The following is a 20,700-nucleotide window of genomic DNA, read 5'->3' on the forward strand; positions in this document are numbered from 1 at the left end:
GCATCCAGTGGTTGTACATACATACATATGGAGTTCCAAATAAGGAGAAGAGTTAAGTTGTATGAACATACATATGTACATACTAGACTTGGGGAGCTTTTGAACTAAAAAGCGAAAGAGCTAGCTTTTATAATTGAACTAGTAAATTTTTTTCGTTCATTAAAGTGAGCTAAAGCTTTCTGTGGCAACACTCCGATAAAAATGGAAATGCAATTTTACAACACATATGGGTACTCCTTTTTCGTTGTAAGGGCATAAAGAAACAGCTGATCGGAATTCGCGCTTTTTTTCGCGCACATTTTATTTCATTTAATTTTCAATGTTCTACATCGTTAGTGCGATTAGTGTTAAAAACTATGTATTTCAATTGAGTTTTTAGGATTTGTTGTTTAACAACAGACTTTCTTTTTCAGATGCAAAAGCGAAGGCAATTTTCTCGCATTTCGAAGGCAAAATTCAAGAAAATAATATTAAATGCAGACACTGCCGCATTTCCATAAAACTCCTTTCACAATTTTGGAGAAGGACGAATGAATGAAGACGACTGGATTGTGTCGTTATTGCAATCTATTATATGTATGTATGTATATATGTGTTATAAAACATACATTTTTGTTGTTTTATAACTCAGCTCCTACTACCGAGCTATTTCAATAAGGTGAACCATAGTTTAATAAGGTGAACGAACTAAGACTCAGAAGAGCTAGTTCATTGAGCAGAAAGAACTAGAAGTGAACTAATCCCTAAAGTGAACTAAACAAGCCAACTCTAGTACATACCGATATGTATTTACAATGTGCATTCTACATACGGGTATGTACAGCTACTCCTTGTAATTTAGTGTGCGCCCGGCTGACCTAAAATGGTTGTATATTCCGAGGGCTCGTTGATGTAACAGGTGTCCCTAAAAAGCATACATATTTACGCGCATACATACATATGCACTTATGTATATCTCAAACAAAGGAGATAAAATATTTCTGTTCGCAAATTCTTACATATGTACATATGTACATTAGGGTGGTCCAAAAATGCCTGTGAAAAAGTAAAGTCTCAACCCCTAGGATTGTTCTATACCGAAAAATATATACCCCTATTTTTTATATTGAAATCAAAAAATATTTGTAAGTTGCTCAAAGCGCTTAAAGTTTTCCATGTATTTTATATGAACAAAAAACCACTTTTTGTAGAAATGGTATATAATTCTTGAAAATCCATATTTTTCGATCGGAAAACTCCTTTTCTCTTCATGAGATTCCCAATAATAATAACCAATTATTTATTTAACAATTTTTTTCATAGTAACTATATTGTATAGGTCCGCAAAAACCCCCAGTAAATGCCAAAAAAATGCAATGCAGAGTTTTCCGATCGAAAAATATTGATTTTCAAGAATTCCATACTATTTCTACGAAAAGTTGTTTTTTGCCTAATAATACATAGAAAACTTTGAGCGCTTTGAGCGACTTGTAAAAATGTTTTGGTTCCAAATAAAAAAATGGCGGTATATTTTTTCGATATAGAACAATCCAAGGGGGTGAGAGCATTAAAATTCCGACTTTTCTTATTTTGGACCACCCTAATGCACATGCAAAACCAAAAGACCAGTGTTGCTAGGTATGCGGCATGAAAGTGGGAAACACCTCAGTTAATCCCAAAAAACATAATTTTTCAAATACATGGACAAATCATGGATTTTATTGGGCTTTTGATATGTATTTAATACTACTTCACCGAAAAAATTACTTAATGAAAACGATTAGTTATAGGTACTAAATTATTTTTACATAAATACATACATACATTATTTTTACATACACATCTAGGCATAAATATGGGAATGCACTGAGAGTGAGTATGAACATTTTTAAAAAACTTCTATTGAGAGAATTCTGGGGGTATTTTTTGCATGCTCAGCAAAGTGTACAAATGCGCAAGGCAACGCCGAAGAACAAAATATATCCATAATCGCTTGCAAATACGCGTTGTTTCGTCTACAGATACAGTCACACAGAAAAGCATACGTACCTCCCTTAATGAACAAAACTTTGCTTGCATAATTAAAAATATATATATAATATAAGTAAATCAAAGTTTAATAAAAATGATTATATGTGTCCATATTTATATTTAACATATCGCTGGCTGAAAAGTTGCTAAGTCCATTTTTACAAGTTTGACGGGAACTTTGAATCAAACATTTTGCGTGTTTAAAGCACAGCAAAACTCCATACGAATCAGAAGAATTCGATCTTTATTGAAAGATTTCGTATTATTTTGGCCTTAACGGATTTTCGGTGCCTCTTTGGACTTAGAAAATTTGCCTTTCATTGAATATAAACGAGAAAAAATAAAACAGGTACCTTAATTTCGCTTGCTTCCTTTATCAAAATACGAGGTTTCACAAAATGTGGACTAAGCAACTTTTCACACAAAGCTAGCGATATTTATGATGTCAAACTACTCGTCAGTCGTCTCTTTAAAAATAGTTTTTTTTTTTTTTTAATAAATGTACATATATTTATAGATGTATAATTATTATCATTCCTTTGAAATGCAAAAATTAATTCGCATTAATTTAAAAATAAATCCGACAAGATTGTTTTGTATTTCTTTGTTTTTGATTTTTTGGAATTTTGTGGGAAAATTATTCTTAGTGCAAGGGAACAGACCCTGATTTTTTAACTACACAGCTGGTAGCTTTGACAGCGTTCCAAGCCGCCATTTGGCCAAACGAGAATTTGAAGTAAATCAAAGCAAATTCAAGCAAAGCAAGCCTGCATTGGGCCAGCGCGTTTAAATACTCTTTAACATTAAGATTTTGTGTCAGATCAGACTAAAAACGTCGTACGAGAGTGAATCGCCTTTTCTCAGACCTGAATGTTGCTTCAACGTAATTTTACAATCCGCATTTGTTTTGCGTTGATTCCAAATTATCCATCCGTGCGGCTTTAAAATGAGGGATTAGGCAAAGCACAAGAGGTTCCAATATTCAACATACCAAAATCTACTCAAAAGTTGGTATGTACCGGCCCTTCGCCGTGAGCTCCGTTCCTATTCTTCTCAATATCTCAAGTGTGCCCTGTATGTCTGTTACGAGATTTCCTCTTCAACCGGTTTTTTTATACAGTGAAAATGAATATGCTGGCATGAAGTCATGACCAGAAATTACAATAAAACTATGTATTAATTGCCACGGTTGCCATTTCCAATTTATTTTTAGGACCAAGTAATGGACCAAATGGTAAAAAATGGACCCGTTTTTATTACATTGGGAAATCGAGTGGAGTTTATTCCTCTTTATCAAGAAAATATGCCAATTCAGCTTTTATAACGATTTTTTTTATATTGCATCCAAAGTGCATTGCAATTGTATAATATTATTAACATTATATTATTTAAAGTTTTAAATTATAATTTGTTTCTTACTTTCGTTTTTATTACTGCAAAAAAAAAAAAATTTGCGCTCACCTGCTGCGGAACGGTGAGGCAGACTAAAAATGTTATGAACTAAATCACACAATTCTCCAAAGCCCGCTTCACCCAATCCATTTTTAATCAAACTTCCTTGATCCCAAAAACGTTCTATATTGGTACAGTTGAAATTCAATTATGTCTGCATCATTTACCAATGCAGGAAATTGGTCGAGTAGCGGCAAAATTTATACTTCAATTTATTATGTGGTGTAATAATTTCAAGATGTTTAATATCTTTTCGATTGAAATCCAATAATATTTTCATGTGCTAAATGCTATGATTTAAGTTTTACTACCTTTCCATATTTTTGCCAGCCGCTTTAATATTGGTCACGAGTAGTTGATATTAGCACGAAATCGCGATATTTTTTAAGCGTGCTTTGATGGATGATTAGCCATACCATATTTGAAGATCGGTGGCAAGGTGAGTTCACACTTTTAGCAGGTATTGCAAATCGGCCTTATGCTGCTGAATATCGTCAATGTCATCGTCGACGATTGTCAGCGCATCAGTAACATGGCTGACGATTACCGTATCGTCACTTTTACTGACGATGACGATATTCAACATAGGGCGGAATATTCATCAATTAAATAGAAAAATTTGGAAACGCTAAACTATTGCATGAAGTCAAAGGGTGATAGTAACCTAAACAAAGGCTTGTGAAATGGACTATTTCAAAAGGAATCGGACCAAACGAAAAGAAATGGACCAAATTTGGTCCATTTGGACCAAAACCGAAATCGTGTTAACGGCAACGATAGCTTTTATTCAGAAAATAACAAAACGAAATAATTACAAAGTTTTTTTTTAGATCAATACTTTATTGCTTTTTTTCTGACATTTTCTGTTTTCAGTAGTGCTCTTGTCGCCGTAGCCGAGTGCTTAGCAACATCAAAAAAGGTTTTTTCAAATAGCGGTCGCCCTCGGCAGACAATGGCGAACCTCCGAGTTTACTTCTGCTATAAAACGCTTCTTCGGAGTATAGTGAAAGTGTAGCAGCTGTAAGACTCAAAGAAACCAGCTCTTGGATATTTTAAAAGTGGCGAATTAGCAAGGAAAGTTTCGACCACATCCTTCCACGAAAGACCACAGTTGGTTTATCAATGGCCAAATTTAAACGTGCGGGAAAACTTTTCATCCTGTGAAACATCGAGGATTTTTGGCTCTCCTGTAATAAAAAATGCACATCTGTGCTCTTCAGCTTCCTTATAAGGACTTTTGTTGGCTTACATGACATAAAGAAAAGATCTCACAGGTGGAAATAAGACCATCGGTAAAGGTCATGACATCGAAAGTGATTTTTTTGCATATAGCATCAGACGTTGAATTCGCTCTGATTTTTGAGAATTTTTTTGGTTGGAGGCCTTTCGCATTTTCTTCCACACAAAATACTTACATATGTTCTAGGATACTTGTATTTTTATATCGAAGAAAATGCACACCTTCGAACTTGCACCTTATTATTCTGAAATTAAATTGGCTACAAAAATGCATGCCCAAAACTTTTCTAAAAAATCTGATTAAAAAATCTAAAATTTCGAAAAATTACTTGATTTCAGCATGATTTGTTTATGAATTACGATAATGTGAACATGCTTTATAAAATACTTTTTCTGTTCAAAATTTTAAAATCGCCAATATGGAAACCCCGAAAATGACGCTGTTTGAAAAAATCATGTTACTTTTTTTGTGTAGTAAATTTAACCTTATTTGACAAGTTTGCCCCAGTCTAAAAGAACGTTTCAACCCTTAGATTTCGACTAGGAACATTAAAGGACTACACTTTCCAAGAGGTTAGGACAATCCAAAGATCTATTTACAATACTAGATATGTAGTAAAGTGGAAGGGAGGAAGAGAGGGATTTAATATCGAAAAGCAGATAGCGCGATTCATATGAAGGGGTCGGTTCAGTAAACACAGAGTGGTGTTGTCTAGAAATAATGGGCCTAATGCATAAAAAGTGAGCTAAAGTTCCGACTCGATGTTCAGTAAAAATTCTTGAGCTTCAGCTCACTCCATCAGTGCAAAAATTGAGTCTAAGCTTAAGCTCAGTTTTTATGCATTAGGGCCAATGAGTTCATGTCTACAACCACTTTCCAAACACCAACTGTGAAAATGTGCAAATTTACAAATCGTGCGATCCCTGCGTTATTTATTTGTGTACATTTATTTTGTAAAATTAGGTACAATCTGAAATATCTATAAGCATACATATACATAAGTATATTCCATCCCTTGTCAAAAGCACAAAGTAGCAAGACGACGAAAAAGTAAGTAGCGAATTGCTAAACTTTCACGAGCACTGGCCACGAGTGTGCATTCGTCTCTGATTGCTATAAAAAACAGTAACTTGGCAAGAAGGATTGGCATTCTAGGATACGTTTCCGTAAGGATTACACGACTTACACGACGACGCATTAGCCATTGTAATAAAAGAGACAAAATAGTGGAACCTTAAAGTGAAACATTACTACGGATTTTTTCTTTTTTGCTGTGATTTAGTCATTGGTAAAATACAAATTTTCCTCATACAAGTTTTGTAATCGTAATATATGTATGTATCTATTTAATTGTGAGTTAAAATATCTTTTACTGTTAATAAACACAGTGAAAAAATAGAAAAATAGGCGTGCTTATTTTTTGTTCTCAAATGAGCGCATTGATATTTCTTCTATTTTGTAAATGCAGACGGGGCGTCATTGATAAATTGAGCTGGTTAGTATGTATACATATGCATATGTATAAAGCCATAATAATAAAAAAAAATAGTTATACATTTGTGTGATGCTTTGATTATTAGATATAAAATATATGATATATCCCAAATAATACCAATGTGCGAAATCAATCACCAAATCTTCTTCAAAATATTATCTAATCAACCCGAGCTGATTTAGCTATAAAAACAAACAATTCAAATGTCTCACAACTGTATACCCAACAAGTGTCCTGCTAATCACTATAACGATTTCCCAAAATTTGTGATGGCTATATTTTTACAAAATCAATATCAAACACTTGAATGTGTAGAAAAAAACCGATGACTTTATTTCAACGCCCACCGGATACATTATTTATTAATGGGTATTTTTAACTACATACATACATGTTGCGAATTCAGCCTACATACGCATACATATGTACATAATAAAGTACGAACCCACATGCATACATATGTATGTATGTATGTAGGTACATATCGTCATAGTCAACGTCAAAAGGCTCTATTTGAAGAATTTGAAATTGTATTTTCTTTGCTCTGATGATAACGATATATGTACATACACATGTACATATTTATGTAAATGCAAAATGTTGAAAAAAACAAAAAACAAAATGAATTTCTTTTCATCGTTTCAAGGCCAAATAGCGATAAGTTCAAATCTTAATGTACATATTACATACATATGGATGTATGTATCTATGTAAATATATTTGGGTGTGCATTATACGATTCGATTAATTTTTTGTGCAGCTTCTTAGATTTTTTTTGAAGTTTGCACTGAGGCAAAAGCCAAACAGTGTTGCCGCGGCGTTCAGAAGAAATGTATCACCAAAATTCCCTAAAATGGATCAAAGGTATCATAAAAAAAATTTTAATATTGAAGTATCAATCTTCAATAAAACTTCTAATTCTTAAATTAAAATGGTAGTTTGAACTTTTAATTGAGGTGAGAGTGAAAATAAAGCTTTTATACTCGGTAACTGTTGAATTCATTTGCATACTTAACTAAAATCACATATCAAATTGGTGTTTANAAAAAAACCGATGACTTTATTTCAACGCCCACCGGATACATTATTTATTAATGGGTATTTTTAACTACATACATACATGTTGCGAATTCAGCCTACATACGCATACATATGTACATAATAAAGTACGAACCCACATGCATACATATGTATGTATGTATGTAGGTACATATCGTCATAGTCAACGTCAAAAGGCTCTATTTGAAGAATTTGAAATTGTATTTTCTTTGCTCTGATGATAACGATATATGTACATACACATGTACATATTTATGTAAATGCAAAATGTTGAAAAAAACAAAAAACAAAATGAATTTCTTTTCATCGTTTCAAGGCCAAATAGCGATAAGTTCAAATCTTAATGTACATATTACATACATATGGATGTATGTATCTATGTAAATATATTTGGGTGTGCATTATACGATTCGATTAATTTTTTGTGCAGCTTCTTAGATTTTTTTTGAAGTTTGCACTGAGGCAAAAGCCAAACAGTGTTGCCGCGGCGTTCAGAAGAAATGTATCACCAAAATTCCCTAAAATGGATCAAAGGTATCATAAAAAAAATTTTAATATTGAAGTATCAATCTTCAATAAAACTTCTAATTCTTAAATTAAAATGGTAGTTTGAACTTTTAATTGAGGTGAGAGTGAAAATAAAGCTTTTATACTCGGTAACTGTTGAATTCATTTGCATACTTAACTAAAATCACATATCAAATTGGTGTTTAACACTGTAAACACATAAAATTAATTTTCACAATACCTACTGGATTAATCTAGATGGAATTCTTAAGGCAGTGTTACACGATTGGTTGGATTTGTACAGATTTGTACATTTTGGCAGTTACAGAGTAGTGTTGTTTGGAAATTCTTTTATTGAGCTGAATTCAAATTTCTAAAGAACACCACACACAGAGTGACTACCAAAATATACAAATCGTGTGACACTGCCATTAGCCCAGTACCCCATCCGAAAGCTTCAAATCAAAGAGGAAAAGGAACGACAATATTAGCCTGTTCCCGCATTCCATGATCTAGTGAGAAATTGTTGGCAAAATATATGATAAATGTGTAAAAGGAAACGACTTCGGACTAAATCCTGGAGTACGGGACCAGGCTAGTTGTCTGTAGCTAACAGTGGTGCCATCTACAGATTAAAGGTGGTGTGTTCAATGAAAGAAAACAAACTTAATGTTTGGCCACAATATCATAAAAGTCTTAAGATGGGAAGAGTTACCCTAGACTTGTGAATTTATACTAAGCTAAAAATAAAAGCATCTTTTAAAAATTCGATGAAAAACGTATAATTTTGATCCATTTGGGTCAAAAAGGCAACACTGAAGCCAAATTCCTTTCCTTTTTTTATGTAAATTGAACAGCTTTTAACCGACTTCCAAAAAAGGAGGAGGTTATCAGTTCGTCGGGATATTTTTTTTTATGTATGCTACCGCATAACTTTGGACCACGTCAACCGTTAGATCCGATCACTGGATCATGAAATATTTCTATATATATATATTTTTTTATATGAGAATTGAAGTCGGTTTTTTTTTGCTAAAAATTACTTGTTGTATTGCAAGTAGTATAGGTCTGCCAGACGTCTTGGTTTTCCAGGATTTGTCTTGATTTAAACAAATTGTCCTGGTGTCCTGCTCCACACTTAAATTGTCCTGGTTTTTTTTAATGAAGGTCAATGCAGACACACATAAAATTTTTAGCAGATTTTTGCTTTGAAAAAAAAAAGCATTAGTAGTGAAAAACAAAAATGAAACATTTGCTTCTAATATGTTAAACAATATCTGGTGAGTTTATTTTTTTTCTGTTTAGTTTATTTGGTTAAAATCTAATTTTGTATCTTTAAGCAAATGCCAAAAATGCAAGTTCCTGAACAAGTACACGGCTGAGGAGTCCCACATACTACGCAGTAGATAATTTCAGGACGTAAAATCTCTTCCAAAAGACCTTTCTGAAAGTCATTCCTTTTTCCTTCCTTTTTTGTACGGAGTTGCACAAATTGAAGGGCTTCTGCTTTTGCTACTCAAAAAAGAGCTTCCAGAAGGGATTTGGTAGGACATTCTTTTGAAGGCCTTTTGAAGAAGTTCTTTCAAGTCTGTTTTTAGTTCATACAAATCATATTTCTTTAAGGAATTTAAATATTTTAGGTGCAGATCAAATATATTTTATTGAGACTTAAAATGCTTATTGAACCCTATTTGTAATGCTAAATAATATAAACACATACTGAATTACATTCGCTTAAATTGTAAATAGGAAACCCCTTTCTAGGAACCATGCAGAGAAGCACTTTTTCCACTCCTTATTGGGTAAGTATTTTAGAATGGCTTCACTTCAGACAGCCTACCAAAATTATCTTTATGTTGCAAAATGGCAAAAATGATCATGAAACGCATTGTAGGATATGTGTAAGTTTGCTAATGGTGGTAAGGCAAGCATTCAAGACCACGTTAAAAGCTCCAAACATTTTTCCAATTTACGTCACCGTCAAAAGATTTCTGTTTCTGTTCTTTTATGATTAAAAAAATCAGAACTTTCATCAATCATTGAGCTCTACGGATTGTGCCACAAAACTACATTGCATATAATATCAGAAAGTACTTCAAAACTAATGCAACACCAGAACCGAAGAAACTGTATTTATAGGGAATAAGTGTCCTGGTCGATGGGTTCAGGATTATGGCAGCCCTTAGTTAGTACCGGTTTCTCGAGTAGGTATTCAAATTTGTGTCTGCGCTTTAAAGACATTTGTTCAGACCAAAATTTGTGCTTAAGGTCAATTAAAATTTTAAAACCTCCTTAAGAAAATGGCCCTAAATCTTTTATCCAATGAAAATTTACAAATTGCATTTAGTAAGGTATAAGTTGAGATAATTGGTGTATGTATGTATGTAGTATTTAAAACAGTGTTGCCATCTTTTGATTTTCAAAAAGCACCAAAAACTTGGAAAAAAGCGTTTTACCACACTAAAAGCACCAAATTTTTTTGAATCAAGGGATGCTTTTTTTGATGACATACATAATACCAAATAAAATGCACATTAAAACTGTTATATCTCAAGAAAGAAAAATCGAATCGCAATAAACGCAAATGATGCCCGAATTAGAAATGAGCAAATAATTTGATGTTTTCATTATATAACCTCAAATATCGCTAAAAACTGATTTTTCGTAACTTTTTTCCATTTGCATTAGAGCCTTTCTTTTTAAGAAAAAATCAAGCTACTAAAGAAGAAAGTCGATGGTAAATAATCTTTTATTCACCACTCTGGCTGGGAAAATGTTACTCATACGCCATGGACCACGAGATGCCATGTGAATATGTCATCTTTCTTTCTCATATTTCATACAAAAAAATCATTGCACATTTTCATTTGTCTATTCATCAATCTTTTATTTATCCACCGATTTCCGTTAGTAACTTTATTTTTTCGTCGTAAAAGAACGGGTTTTAATACACACGAAAAAAATTCACAAACATTTTTTATTGTTTTTTAATTTTTCCCTGTTAAAGTTTGAGTTTTTTTTTCATAAAACTTCCACAGTAAATATCTCAATATTTTGACGGATATACAAAGGTGAATTCATATAAGGTGGTGTCAACAGAGCTGCTGATCTGAAGGCGAATTTGTGTGATTGTCAAAAGGATGTGTTTGTTGTAAATTTATTTCTGTTCTTATTGTCATTGTGCGAAGAATTTTTTAGTGTTATTTTTGTTTTGTGCTGCCGCTATCACCTTATATGAATTCGCCTTGCTCCCTACTGTGTTATTTTAGGCAAATTCAAAATTTTGAACAGAATTGCCTGCTTATTACACTGTACGGCAAAATCAACTTTTTTTCTGGGTATTGGACCAAACCAATTTTTTTAAGAGGTTGACTCATAGGTAAAAAAAGAAATTTCTCCGTTTTTCGAAGTTAGCCTCCGAAATCGAAATTGGACCTTTGGTAAAAAATTGTATTTAATTAATTAATAAATAACTAAAAACATAAAAATATAGGCGTATTCCTCCTTTTGCTCTTATTTAAATGGTCTATAAATTTTTGTGCATTACAGGTGCTATAACGTGTCAAAGTTCAGGTCTTCGAAAAATTTAATTCCTTATATTTCAAAGAATTTTGAACTGATTTTTAAAAAATTTACTTCGATGTAATATTTGGATACTTCGTATATAAAAATTTTAGTTAAAACTCATTTAAATGAAAAATACTTTTTTTATAAAAGAAAATACTTTAAACAAAAAAATTTCTAACCAATTTTTAAAAAGCTGAGATCGTTGTAAAGACGATTAAATCGCCTTTCTTCTGAAATGAATATTTATTTGTATACTTCGTACAAAAAAATTTGAGAAAAGCCACATTAAAAAAAATACAATTTTTTATAAAAAAAAAATATTTTAAACAAAAATATTACCAACAGATTTTTGAAAGGTTGCTAGCGTTGTAAAGGTGACTAAACTCCCTTTCTTCTGATATGCGTATTTGTATACTTCGTATATAAAAATAAAAAATAAAAAAACATTTAAATGAAAAAATACTTTTTTCTTTTAAAACAAAATATTTTAAACAAAAAAATTACCAACCGATTTCTAAACAATTGATACCGTTGCAAAGGCGTCCCAAGGGTTCCGTAGAAAAGTCACCGGGGTTCCGTGAAATGAATTTTGGTATGAATCAGTACGGCGGTCGGCAGTCGGTTTGAGTTACACACAGAGAAAAAAGTAAACAGCACCACCGAGACGCAATTATCTATGTATTTTCTAGTATACATATCGGCACTAGACACGAATAAAGGCGCGAGCTGAAAGTTGACCACGAAAAAAGACGCATAAAAAAACTTCAGCGAAGTGGGACTCTTAACATATGTAGTTGACGGCGAAGAAAGACGCGTAAACTTAGTTTTGCGGTAAACTATATGTTTGCGGGTGTAACGGTATGTAAATTCCCCAAAGAGTTTTTGCAGAATGATGCCATGGGAGTAGCCAGAGTGAAATTTATAAGGGAGCTCGAGGATAATGTCAGAATTTATAAATCCAAATAAGAAATATGGTGGATTATAATGGATGCTTATCGAAATTTTTTTTACCAGCATACTCTCCTATGTTAAACCCCATAGAAAGGGCATTTTGGAAGGTAAAATTCCATGCCCGACCATTATTAAGTGACACAATTACTGAGCGCAACATATGTACATAGTTAGTGTAATGCAGAAAGTATCGCACTAATTAGTCAAAATGACTGTGCGAACTATGTTAGGGACGTCGTGATCATCCAAAATCCGAAAGCGGCGAATTGACAAGCTCCTCATTAATTTTATAAACTATAACTTAGTATCAACGGTATTTTGTAGCCAATTGAAACTTGCACTTTATTATCCTAAAATGGGCTACAAAACTGCATACCAGAAACTTTTCTAAAAATTCTGAATAAAAAGTTTAAAAATTTGGTGAAAATTGTCGAATTTTTGTAATTTTTGTATAAAGTTTGAATAGGGGATTTGTATGGTGTATGTAAAAAAATATTAAATATAAAATAAACCACGGAAATATAGCCAAAACTCTTCAAAGTAAGGCGAGTCTATTCTAATGACCACCAGTGTATATACACACATACTTATACGTACAGGTATTTACTAACGACTTTCCACCAAAGCGTTCAACTTGCTGTCTTTACTAAAGAATAGTACATACACGAGTCTATTTCTATAAACTCACACTTATTCAAAAGCTGCACAGTCTACCCCTATCTCATAGCCATTCACAGTCAAAGGAATTTAATAAATAAAATTCCTAATGGAATACGTGCGGAGCAAAACAAAAACAAAAACAAAAAAAGAGGGGAGCATTCTAACATCCCAAATATTTGCTATATGTAGATGGTCCTGTGCAATAACGACACAATTCAAAATTCAAAAAATAAAAACTGTTACTATTTGTTAAGTGACTCATGTCTCTAATCCTTGTCGAATCCATGTCTAATCTTTTGTACTTACTTTAGCAATCCTTACTGCCTACTTTAGTAAGGGACGAAAATGGATTGGAGACAAGAGCCACTTAACAGTAGTAAAAGTTTTTGTTTATTGAATTTTGAATTGTGTCGTTATTGCACAGGACCATCGATATATGCGTGAATGTTAATTTAAGAAGTAATAGGGATAAGGGTCCCCCTTCAAAAAGTACAAGCAAAAAATTGTGTTTTTAATTGTGATCGCTTAATCGTACAGACGAGCCCACGATGTAGTGGTAAACTAAATGCAGCCGCAGTTATTGGAGAAATTGCTACGCGCCAAGCTCTCCAAAACACGCCACAAAAATATACGATGTGTAAGATGTCAAACAATTCAACAGAGTCACCGAATATGACCCCATAAGAAACTCTGTCGTCGATTAATAATACGAAATCAAACAAGTCCAAGTACCTAGCATATACTACCCTGTCCGCCTATACTTCATACACTTTAAAATATTTCTGCTTCAAGTCTGTATGAAATAAAAGTGTACAGTGGTGGGCAGGGTAGAACATATATATATATATATATCCGTCCTGGAATAAAATCTTGGCAACGAAATCTGAATCTTATCCACAACCGGGTGCAGGTACTGTTGAAGATACCAGTGTTCAGCGTAACCTTCAAGATCTTTTACATTTGACAGCTAACGCTTATAAAAGCTACAAGAGGAAGTTCTTTATTGCTTTACCTGTGCTAAGCTTACTCTAATACGTAAGGGGTATTCTCCGAGCCTTGCAAAGCCCTGGTACGGTGCACAGATTGCACAGTAAAAATCGGCTTTCGTATGGGACAGCTTTGCAAACCGTACAACGTGCAAGGGCTTTGCAAGACCCAGAGAATACCCCTATAATATTTATGTAAATGGAGGATAGATGTAAATACTGTGCAAAGCAACTATAGCAAAATGACTACCATAGACAAAAGTGATTAATTTTTAGTGACTGTCGCACATGTTCCTATACAATTGTTGATGAAACGCACTTACTATGGCGAAATCCTGTGCCTTCTTCCACCCGATTTTGCTGTGCAGTTAAGTTTGTTTTTGCGGTAGAAACTCCCGAGTTGACACATATGTACATAACTTAACTGAAGGACTTCTTGTTTGGCGCTGTGACCGCCTAAGTGATTTTGGCCGAGTCCAACAAAGCACGCCAGTCGTTTCTGAAGAAATTCTGTCTCAAATAAATTTATATTAACTTAGAAATGCCAGCAAAAACGGAGCATTCGATTTATTGAGTGCTGCTTGCACTTGGCGTGCACTGGAAAAAAAACAACCAAAAGTTGGTAAATATTACCAGATTCAAACTTGAAAACGAATTAAACTGATTTTTGGTTAATATTAGCAATGCCTTGGTTGATATTTTCAACAATGATTTGGCAATATTGACCACATTTTTGTTTACATCAAGCAAATTTTTGGTTACCGATTTTTTCGTTTGAATGCGCTTATGTTCTGCACTTCACAGATGCTTTTTCATACTTCGGAGATACAAAACAAAAATTTTTATTATCAATTTAACACTTTGCCTCTGACGGTATTTGAACACGTATCTTCTGAAAGTTAGCAAATAACAGCAAGCATCTCAGCACACTTAGCGGCAGCCGCTTTATAAATGTGTCTTCAAATGTTCAACTTTCAATTTTCTTCGTCGTTTAATTTGATTCTGCACTTCATAGATGCTTTTTCGTGATTAAGAAAACCCAAAAACAGAAAAAAAGTATGTGTTGCCACTGACGGCATTCGAACGCAAACCTGCTGGAAGCCAACAAATAACAGCAGAAATAACTACACGTTCAACTACAGCCGGAGATGTTTTAACCATGAAAAAACCAAACAATGACTTGGTCAAAAAAACCATTTTATTTTTGGCTCAGTGTATAGAATGGAAATTAAACGCTTGAATTGAGGGGATAAATAAGTATTCATGACAAGAGCGAAAATAATTATTTTAGTTGACCAGCCTAACCCGAGAATGGCTCCACTAATACATCGAGTTTTCCGCGAGTATTTCGGAATTCGAAAAAGCTACAGAAATTGCAGGGTTGCCGAGAAAACCATTCACAGATTCCATATTATCCTTCGGTCGATATCTTGTGAATAAAAAGTGGATCCTGAAAAGTTTGACACTAATACAATGGAAACTGCAAGAAAGTTTGTTTTTATCTACCCTTATTTTTATATGTATTCGACGCCTTGATGACCTTGAAGCATCGAGGTACCTCCATATTCGGATTTAGCGACAACAAAGACAAAAAAATGTATTTTTTATTTTTATTGAATAAACTTTTTGTCCTATTTGACCCTCAAGTGACCTCTAACCTGACATTATGGAGGTTAACGGACCTCGGATTCGAGTTCAGTGAGTCTAAAACCCATATGCATATATTAATTTTCAGGTTTATTCAATGAATTTTTCCCTAATTGACCTTCAAATTATCTTGAACCTGACGTGATGGGGGCTAACAGACCTCGAATTCGCATTCAGCGCGTCGAATAACATAGGGATATAGAGGTTTGGTTCAATATGCGTTAATTATGAACATATAGTTCACTCTGTAGTATAAACCATATAAAGTGCACAAAAACACAAAAAAAGGCATCTAAATTTCAAAATTTTTATTCAGAGTTTATAGTAAAGCAAAGTGCAAGTTTCAAGTCGTTAAAAAGTACCGTTGATTTCTAAGATTTTTTTTTGTGGAGGGTTTTGCGCATTTTCTTCCATATAAAAATAGGTTTTGATCATGCGTTATTTGGAAGAAAACACACAACAGCCTCAAAAAAAATTCTTAAAAATCAACAGTAATTTTTAGCATACTCGAAAATTTTCTAGAAATTCTGAATAGAATTTTTGAAATATTGATGGAAATTTTTGAATTTTTGTGAACTTTATATAAAGTGTGAAACTTTGATATATATTTCCATATGGGGTATTCCATGAGTAAGTGAAACTTTGTGTCCAATTGTAGAGTAGCTTATTGAACATGGAATGCTTGATGAATCAATGCTCAATACCTGAAATTAACGTTTTTTCGAAAAAAAATTTTGTTATATTATTTTATTACACTGTAAATACACTCAAAACTTCAACATAAGAAAAGTAGTTGAATACGACAACATATTTTAATATAGAAGGCTCTGCAAAATCAAGTATTCACAAAGTTATTATTTTTTTGAAGGGGGGAATAAATGTCTCGATCTTTCTGCGCCCCGAAGAAGCAATATGGCATTGAAGAAAAATAGGCATTTAAATTATATAATAGGATAAAATCACTACGGTTTAGCATGTCCAACCCGTGACTAAAAAGTTTTAAACTTCGTATTGCTTAGTTACTACTTTAGGGAGTTTTCTATAATTTCATAACTAGAGTGTGTTTATACTAAGCAGCCCTATTTCATTTCTTTTATTATATTATAAGTACCTACTTAAGAGATTTTGAAACGTTTTATCGTGTCCCGCCCGTGACAATCATTTATAATTTTTTTCTAATGATGCCTAACAATAAAAAAATAAGTTTAACGTTTCAAACCTATGTTTAATGCCACAAAACTCTGAAGTACAGGTTGACTAAACACCATAATACTGTTGGTGGGCTAAGCGATGTAGTAAAAAATTTCGCGTGGCCAGCTCGAAAAGTCAAGATAAGCATTACTATCTTAGAGACGCCAGAGAATTCTATGATGAGGGTTGCTTAACAACAATTAAAAGTCAATATTAACAATTACCTGAAAAGTTCCAACCAAGAAAATCTAGAAGTTCGCGAAACTTATAAATTCAATCCAATAAATAGCCTTTAAGTGACAAAGATATACATATGTATCTGCTTACAAGTATTCTAATGCAGATAACTTTTCGGATTAGACATCGATACACAAGATCTTTTCTGACGTTCTATGGTTTTAAGGAATAGCTAAATTTGAGCATGATTTGTCCATGAAATCAGTTTCCAAAAATAACTCAACTCGAGCCACTCTTAAGCCGGTTACTCAATGTCTGGTCAACACTAACAGCAGGTTAGACATCTCTATCGACGTGATAACAGTAGTCGATATACATGTTTAGCCTGTAGTTAGTATTAGTCAGACATACATAGCTATTCTAAACAAACTTGAAAATCATTAAGGCACATTCGAAATTTCGTTGCAATCAAATGCACCGTGCAGAAGTGCATTAGGAAAATGCATATAAAATTTCATGCGTTTGCAAATAATCCTTTCTTCCATGCATTTTAATACATCAATCTGGCGACTTCTAGCTTTCGTTTGGTATAACTATTGCCCCTAAAATAGATCCTGGGGTCAGCAGTATATCGTGCGTCTTACAATGACTCCACTGTCATAAAAGTAGGTCAATTGATCTTGTATTTGACCTCTAACATTTATCATACCTAATCTCTTTGATATGGATCTCACTAGAAGCTTCCTTTCATGAAGAAAATCGTACGTGTCCCACCCGTGACAAAAGTTGTCCCACCCGTGACAGGAGAATTTTGAATTTTTTAATAATAAACAAATAATTCTTATTATGGTTTGTGCTTTGTTGGGATTGCTGGTTCTTTTCTGTATAGTAAAACATCTAATCCAGATAGAAATGTTAAGTAAATTCACAGACTTTCCTTAAAATATATGTTCTCCAAAAAGCAGTGTCTTTTCTTTGTCCTACCCGTGACGGAAGAAACAGCTCAGAATTTTCCAATATAAAATCAAGTTGGAATATTTTTCGTATTTGGTAATAACTCGTATATTAGTGAACTAGGTGTAGCTTTATCAAAATGTAGAATTGCTTAGTACTTTATACTTAAATTAAAAAAGAAAAACTATTTTTGCTGTACAAATGTCCCACCCGTGACGATGGAATACCCCATATATAATTAACGAACAAAATTGTTCATGAAAATAATTGTGAATATTATATTAGAAAAAGGTTCGAGCCCAGTTTTTTATTTGGATGTCGAGTTTTCTATAACATGATTACCAAACACAAAGCGTTCCCGTTTCCTTATGACATGCTAATATTGAGGTGAGCTTATCATTTTATAGGACACAACACACAGTGGTTCGGATAACAGATCTAGCTGGACGAAAGTCAAAATTTTTTTTGTTTTTAAAATGCTTAATGGTACTTGGAATACATTCCTGACAATACATTCAAACAGAAATTGCATTTATTAAAGCATTAACATATGAAAACAAACAAAAAAAGGTAAGTCAACGCCGCCTATTTGAGAACTCTATTTTAAAAGTTGAAATTTAACTTAAAACATTGCTAATTGCACTCACAAATATTTGCATAATTGCAAATTGACTTTATAAACAAAAAATTACACTTATTCCGCTATAGATTCAGAGGTCATAACGCAATTTATGTCCACATTGGTATAAGCAAATTTATTCTGAAAAATCGTCGTTTTGATTAATTAAAAAAATAAATTAAAGAGTAGGAAAAGTAAAGGCCGCCGAAGGCCGTTATAAAACCACTTGCATATTATTCTTTACACCTTCGCAAATGCAGAGGGTAAGTTCGATAACCAAGTCTAACCAATTGGCTTAGATATTTACATTTTAGTGACAGTATGTCAAATCTCAAAATTCAAAAGTAATTATTAACAGGAATGTATCTGAATATAAATATAAGATCAGTACGGATCCACGGGGAAGAGGGCGGAGGGGTTGTGTGTTAAAACAGAAAAATACTTGGAGTTATAAAACCTTTGGTTATGAAAGAGTTAAAAAAATAGTACCCAGTTTCATAGAAATCTACCGATTGTTTTAAATTTTCGTCCGCCATATTGGATCCGCCATTTTGAATTTTTGATAAGTGACTTCAGATTCGTAATCAGCGACTCAAAAATCCCCTAGGTAAGAAGTGGTGTAAAGATCCATCAACGAGTATTTGTTTAAATAGTTTCGTCCAGCTAGATTTGCGATCCGAACCACTGTGCAACATGTCCTAATTTTTACAAGCCCTAAACTGTCAGATACAATTTTGTATATATTTCTCGCTCGGATATGCATAAATGCGCATATGTATTTACTGATATGTATGTACATGTATGTACATACGTGTGTAATTGTATTATCTATGTTAATTTTTGCACAATACTCTTTAATTATTGCAGTGCTTATTCGTCCATACTTTGAAGTGAAGGAAGTCACAGAGAGAACGTATTAAACAAAGTAGCCGTAACCAAAATGTCGGGAGCTGTTTGCTTCCTGTTGCTGTTGCAATTGTTTTGCGCGGCATGTGGCGCGTGGGTACAGCACTCGCCTTACTCCTTACAGGCGGCAGTTGATGAGCTGCATCGTCGAGAATCCGACAAATATCCATTGAATGCACCACCTTCTCAAAATTACTTTACTGGGGCATTGGATCTTGGTGGCGAACCAGATTACTGGGATGATGGTGAGTAAATACAAACAATGAACAAATAGTTACTTTGTGTGCGGGGGAAGAAAATATTGCCGAATCGGCAGCCCTATTTAGTCAATTCAATTCAATTCAATTCGATTCATATTAATTTCAGTCTATGATTAAAAATCTTGCAGACTAAATTACACAGAGTGCAAACATAAGTTTTATAAGTGAATAATATTAACATAACAGTAGTTGATAACCTAACCAAAGAGCAAGCGTGGACTTTAATAAAAATCTTGATGATGAAAATTCAATTTGCAAGGAAAGGATGTGGCTCCGAGCTAAACTATTCTACTTCCGATTTGTTTTTTTTTTTTTTAACAAAGAAGAGAATTAAACATAGGGCTATCATAGAGTGTGTCGACTCATTCCTATACAAGATTATTAAACAGTCACTTCAGAAATATAATTTTTAGAGAAAAACGAGGAATCAGTAATTTTATTTCCGTTATCGATTTTATGCAGTTACGTATGTGGACTACTTATCTTATGGATGTACTCTTAGTTATTCAAACATGTGTTTTGCTTTATTTTGTCCCACACATAATCCCATAGTTATATAAGTATATACTTACTTATATAATATTACATACATATGTAGGTGAAAATACAAAAAGTCTCCGTCAGTATATACTATACACACATACATATGTATGTATATGTATTACCGGCTCACACACTTAGATCGTGAGTCTCATGACCATTCGTACCGACTTTGAGCAAATTGTCCAGCTGAATATTTTTTTAAAGTCGGGACGTATAAGTGTCCCGATTTTTATGTTTGTACCGATTAAATCCCGATTTTCAGTCTTTTATTTTTTAGCCTTATTTTCTGTGATCTTTGGTTATGTTTTATACTGTCAATAGGGACACGATATCAAATCGAAAGTATCGATATGGTACTCATTTAAAGTATCGCTCTAATAATATCGGGTACCCATTAATATCGCAATAAAAAGACTCGATATCCCAAATATCGATACCAAAATCAAAAAAAAAACTGAATATTGGTGTCGTATGTA

This window comes from Rhagoletis zephyria, unplaced genomic scaffold (genome assembly GCF_001687245.7).
Source record: "Rhagoletis zephyria isolate East Lansing unplaced genomic scaffold, Rhagoletis_zephyria_1.1 Rzeph_scaffold_05275, whole genome shotgun sequence".
In the NCBI taxonomy this organism is placed as follows: Eukaryota; Metazoa; Arthropoda; class Insecta; order Diptera; family Tephritidae; genus Rhagoletis; species Rhagoletis zephyria.